A 6,023-nucleotide genomic window follows, 5' to 3' on the forward strand; every position below is an offset into this window, starting at 1 on the left:
CAGCATTTGGTTTACTCCTTTCTTTAGTAATCCTGGCACAAACCAGAGTACATAGGACAAGACAGCAGGATAATCCATGTGGAAATGGATGTGTGTGCTATGAGAGTAAACCGGGGGGGTTATTTTATATGTTTATATTGTCATATGTATACGCACATATACATAGTATATAAACAGACTGAAATTCTATACACATACAAACACATGTATTTCCGTTTTTCGACTGAAATTCAGTACTGCTCTTAAATATGTAGGCCACACACACAGTTCCTACAGATATCAGTGCACATCTCTGGGCTAAACCCATTTTATCTAGAACATCTTAGGCATGAAGCCCAGCTTCATTTTTAATACTGCTTCATATTTAACTTTTATTTACGCTATGCAAATATTGATGATCCTAAACAAATGTAAAGAAAAGCACAGAGTCTGTTTTGAATTCTTGAACAAACATTTTCAAGATCTACATTAGTATACTATGTTTCATATTTTATAGAATATCCATCCCATCATGAGCTGCACTTCAACAGGGCAGGGAGTGGGGGGAGAAGAAATCTAGTCCTTTATTCTGTAAAGTGAACTTTTACATACACACAGCTGAACTGCATCATAATTTCAGTGTTAAGTCTTATGAACATAATGTATTTTCAAAATTGGTATTTTAGAAAGAAAAAAACTAACAAAGGCAACAAGCTTGCAAAAATGAGTATTTTCCACTTTACTCTTACCAAATAGTTGAAGAATATAACTCTTGTTTGAGAGATACAGAGAGAGGTCGTAGGTCCCACTCATGCACCTATGATATCAACACAGCTTACTTTCATTTGCTCTGTATTTCCTCATATTAAAAACAAAAGCACAGAAAAACAATACCTATTGTAGCCTCTTCTCACACCTCCATTCATTTACTTCAGTTCCTCCACCATAACAGCATTCCCAAATATGTCCTCTATACTCCCAGTTTGTATGCACTTGCTACCCAACTGCAGATCATTAAGCTGCACACCTGCAGTGACTTAACTCAGGCTTTACTCAGCTCTTAACCCACCCCAGCAACAGTGAAATCATTCACTTTTCACACTATCATTCAATATTTTCTTCTCATCATGGTACTCTCTGCCAACTTCCTTGATGGATCCAAGCCCTAATATTCAGCAAGTAACTGAAGAGCAACTATTTACTATACCAGCTACAGACAAATATGTAACTATTTAGGATTAAAAAAAAAAAGGTAATTTTCACCTTAGGTGATGTGGATGACCACTGCATTGAAATAGGAGCAATTGTTTATGTAACTGCATGTCACTTAGCACTTAAATGTGTTGAGAGATGCCAGAGCCTTTTAAAGCTCTTTCTTTTTACTGAATCCCATTTTAACTAAAATGTTTATTATGGGGACAGCCTCTCCATATGAATATTGTGACTTTCAAATGCTGTCTGTATTTAGAGTTTCTGGGAAACATATGCTGTTTATGTACTGCCTGTACATGCAGAAAGAAATAGAGTAGATGTGAAGTTAGAGCTGCCCACCAGCAAAAGAGTACTTGGTGGGGAAAAAAGGCTTTGCTGTGATACCTTTAGTATCACTCAGATTTCTAGAGATTTCTGTTTGCAAATGGTTTCATGGCCTGTTCTGTGGAAGTTAAGTAAATTCCCAGCCACAGATGAAACTCTACAGGGGGGGACCCATTGTGGAGAATTCCTTTTTGTGACATTCCACTCATTGGGCTGAATTTATCCTTGAAGTAACTCTATTGATGTTGTTAATATGACATGAGGGATCAATTTCCCTTACCTCATTTGTTTCATTTTTAAAGCCAAAGAGGCCAGACTAGCCATTCTGAAAGAAAAAACTACCTTATTTCCATTTCCGCCTGCAAAGCTACAGCAATTAAGCCAGCAAAGAACCTGTCCCACTATCCCTAATACTGGGTTAGATCTTACACTCAATGTGGGATGATTTTCTAGTGAAGGATGTTGACACCAAAATAGTCACAATCAGTTCAAAGCTGGATTCAGACTACCTTGGGTTGGGGCACTGGGTGTTGAAGGTATAGAGAATCCTCTCCAGCTCAAGGATATTAACAGTGGTTGAGTAAGAGAGGCCTGTACAAGTGATGGCCTGTGCATTGCCCACAGCACTTCAGATGCATCATTTCTAGGTGGGTTAATAATGATCAATAGCATCACCCCTCACAGATAGCAGGTAGCTCTCTAAGCCTGTGTTAGAGGCTAGGTTTGAGGCATGGAGTACATAATACTGCCCTGAAAGTCCTGAGAGCTATTATTTCTGAGTTAGCCAGGGACTGTGGTACAGCAAATCCAGAAGCCGTCCCTCCTGTGATATATATTCCCTCTCCTTTCCATCAAGTGCAGCCAACCTTCATGCCCACAGAACTGCTTTTGCAAAGCAGTGCAAAGGTCCACAGCTTCCATGCTTCATTTTACACTGGCCACATGATTTATAAGTAGAAATCTTATAAAAACAGAATTTCAGCTGCATTTCCTTCGCTGACAATGTTTGGCAAACATGTTATAAGTCATAATGCTAGTACCAAAACCCTGCCAAAATCAAAACAGATTTTATCAAGCTTTTATAGCCTCCAAAAGCAAGTCCGCAGAGCTTGTTCTAATTTATTATTGTCTATTAGAAAATGTCATTGAATGAACGATATTTGCTACAACGTCAAGCACACAAAACATCTGCAACACTTGCAAATAAATTACATCTTCTGATGATCTAAAAATACGTATCTCTTATTGTATCATGAGAAGAATGGGGAAAGTAACTTGATTACAAAAACACCACAAATCCAGTGCACCATGTAATTGGTCTCATTTTATGCATTGACTCTCTTCACATCTGTGCAAATAAAGCCATTGTTACAGTGCTGTGGCATATAATACATGCAGCTACAAAAACGTGAGTGCTGCTGTGTGTTGAGTCTTTGAATGGAAGTGGCACATCTGCTTTTGGCATAGGAGTGTAAATCAATCCAAGATGTTTATTAAAGAGTAAGTAATGACCTGTCCACACACTCTTTCCTCCATCCAGCCTTGGTTTTGTTCTTGCTTTGTTATATTCCTGGCAGTAAAACATGGGCTCTGCACATTGAAAATATCCGTTGTTTCTTCATGTATGGATAACATAACGTGTCACGTAATATTTAATGAGTATGTGATGGGGAATAGTTTGGGCAAAAATGCAAGTCAAAATGAGGTGGGGAGGAAAGAGTAAGTACAAACAGCTACAGTACACTGACTGAAAGGTTTATTACTCCGGATAAGGCAACTACGTTTCCTAGACTTTTTGAATTACGGATAAGACCTAGATTTGAATTCATGTTCTAGTTCTTGACAATTAATGAGCAAAATTTGCAATAGTAAAAGATGGTGAATATTTTTTTAAAGAATGGAGTAGTCAATAATGCTTGACTTTGCATTTACTGAAGGTATTTATACCTTCCACAACTGGGTGAAGGTATAAATGTTCCTACCTGAGCAGAACAGGTAGGAACATAAGCCTTTCAGTTCTTGCCTATGTTGAGCAGCAGGAAAAGTCAACACAATATTGGCACTGGCCAACATCGGCACTGCAGGTTGGCCCTTTTTTTGGAGCAATTGCTGATATGTTTGGCACAACCTGTAATATGTTCCTTTCCCACTGACTGAGGAGCTCTAGAGTCTGCTGTGGAACAGCAGTCCAAGGACAACAATACCATTTGTGGGCAGCCTCTTCATGGGCTACTTGCATGAAGCAGCACTTAAAAATCTGGACCCCTGGAAGAAGGCAGTGGCTCTAGGTCTGACAATAGAGCCTGGGACACACAGTGCTCCTTCCTCTTCCATCAAAAGATGCACAAGAAAGGGTCCTAGAAGGAACCCCCCAGAAGTAGGCAGCAGGAGCAACCCATTCTGTTTCCCAGTGAAGGGCCTACTTTTGAGTAACCAGAGGTAAAAAGATGGATGATGTCTTCTTGGCTTCCAGATAGCGAGGTGATAAGAAAGTGATGCTATTCTTCAAATGCATTTCGGAAGCAAGACGTGTCCTCTCAGACACTTAAGGGCTTATCCATTGGAAAGACAATATCTCTTTTATATGATGACAACGGAAAACCACCATTTTAAGAGATGAGGTTGGAAAACATACTGGTTGAAGAGAGATGGTTCAGGAAGGCTCATTGTGCAGGAGAGGGAATAGAGGCTGCTGGAAGTGTGCCACCCAGTGTTTTATACTTGCACATTTAATTGACTCCACTGACCAAACATCTTCTGTAATTAACATCTTTTTTGTTAAAATGGTCAGGACATATTAAAAGGCTGGATTCCATGTGCATAGGTTTCATTGATAATGCTGCCTATCAGCTCTGTCCCAAAAGTCTCTAAGATTGCCGTAAATTTGTTAATTGGGTCTCTTTTCATTTGTAGCTGAAACTTAGCTGCATGAGTGACCTAGGTGGATTTAACAAGACAGCATTTTTACAGCAATTACTAGTGCAGGCTAGAATTATCTTGATCAGAGTTGTTACAGCATCTGGTTAAGATATTTTACCCAGGATAAAATATTAATTGAAGTAAATCAAAATACCTGGGTAGCCCAAAAAAATTAAAAAAGAAAAAAAAAAGCCAATAATGCTTTCTCCCATTTATTCCACACACTCTTCAGTTTCTCCTTTCAATTTAATTTTATTTTTATTTTATTCTGTATGCCTGATAATGGGACTCTGTGGAACTAAACCTTTTGCAAGTTGCTGGTGCCAGCTTTTCGCAGAGTGCCCTGGACAGGTCTCTTCATTTCCATTTCGTTTTGTCTTTCTGGCTGACACGTACTGTTATTTAAATGAATGCTTTTGAACTCAGATTTTTTTAATGCAAATGTGTGCTGCTTCCCTATTGAATTGAAACCATCAATACTTATTTTTCTCTATGAAAAATAGGCTAAAGAGTAATATTCTCAGGGCTGAAGGTGGGTTGGGATGTTGCTTTTCTGTGAATTAAAGCTAAAAAAAGGAGACACATAAAATAGTGAAGTATCAAAATATTGTTTCAATCTTCCTTCTGCCCAAGATATGATTAAAGCAGTGTTGTATCTTTCAAAGAACAGCTGAGGAAGGGAAGGTGCCAAGACACAGCAGACTGGTCACACTACCTCAAGGCATTCTGTAGGGGAGTACACACAGAAGTGTGAGACACTACATCCCTTCAGCAATCTTAAGGTTATGAGTTTTGAAGGTTATGACTCATTTTAATTTGAAAGTAGGTGTCCTCTCATTTTTAACTTTTTGGAAGCTGTCTACCAGGAACCATAGGCTGAAGTTACAGGACATCTTAGAGGGAAGTAAGTTAACAGGGAAGAAAGTAAAAAAGAACAGATCCTTGGTTCCCTTTAGAGTATACTGCATTCTTATCTTCAGATTTTTCTTTTGGCTATAATGTCTAGAAATGTACTTTTAAATAAACATGTGAATGTGAAAGTTCTCTAGTAATCACATGCCTCCTGAAGCTGGAGCTTTCTGCTCACCAAATATTACAAGATATGCAAAACACCACATGCCATGCTCCAGCATCAAAAGGGTGGGTAACACCTGAGTTACCTCCATCCCTGATCTCTGCTAGATCAAGAGGCGTGTGATGCTGAAGATGTGGACTCTTTCACCCCTTCTCCCATTGGACAAGCATCCATCTCACAGCAAAAAAAGCCACAGTCCATGCCCAGTAGCACCACTGCCAGCAATATTAGCAAACAGACCTCAGAGGCTGAGCTCCCCTTTCAAACACAGAAGTTGTTGCTTTCTCTCACTGTCAGTGGTTGTTGTTCCAGCCCAGGCTTTCTACACATTTCTGGACTAACGAAAACTTAAAGTGCTGCTTGTCCTGCAATACCAAATTTATGGATGAGGAGACAACTTCAGCCTGCCAGGTGATAATTTGGCACCCTTATGTCAGTTTTAAAATCCCTACAGCTGTAAATATTTGTTGGATATGAAATATACTCCAGCTAACACATTATCATATGAATAAAT

This window comes from Lepidothrix coronata, unplaced genomic scaffold, assembly GCF_001604755.1.
Source record: "Lepidothrix coronata isolate B3197 unplaced genomic scaffold, Lepidothrix_coronata-1.0 Scaffold258, whole genome shotgun sequence".
NCBI classification, from domain to species: Eukaryota; Metazoa; Chordata; class Aves; order Passeriformes; family Pipridae; genus Lepidothrix; species Lepidothrix coronata.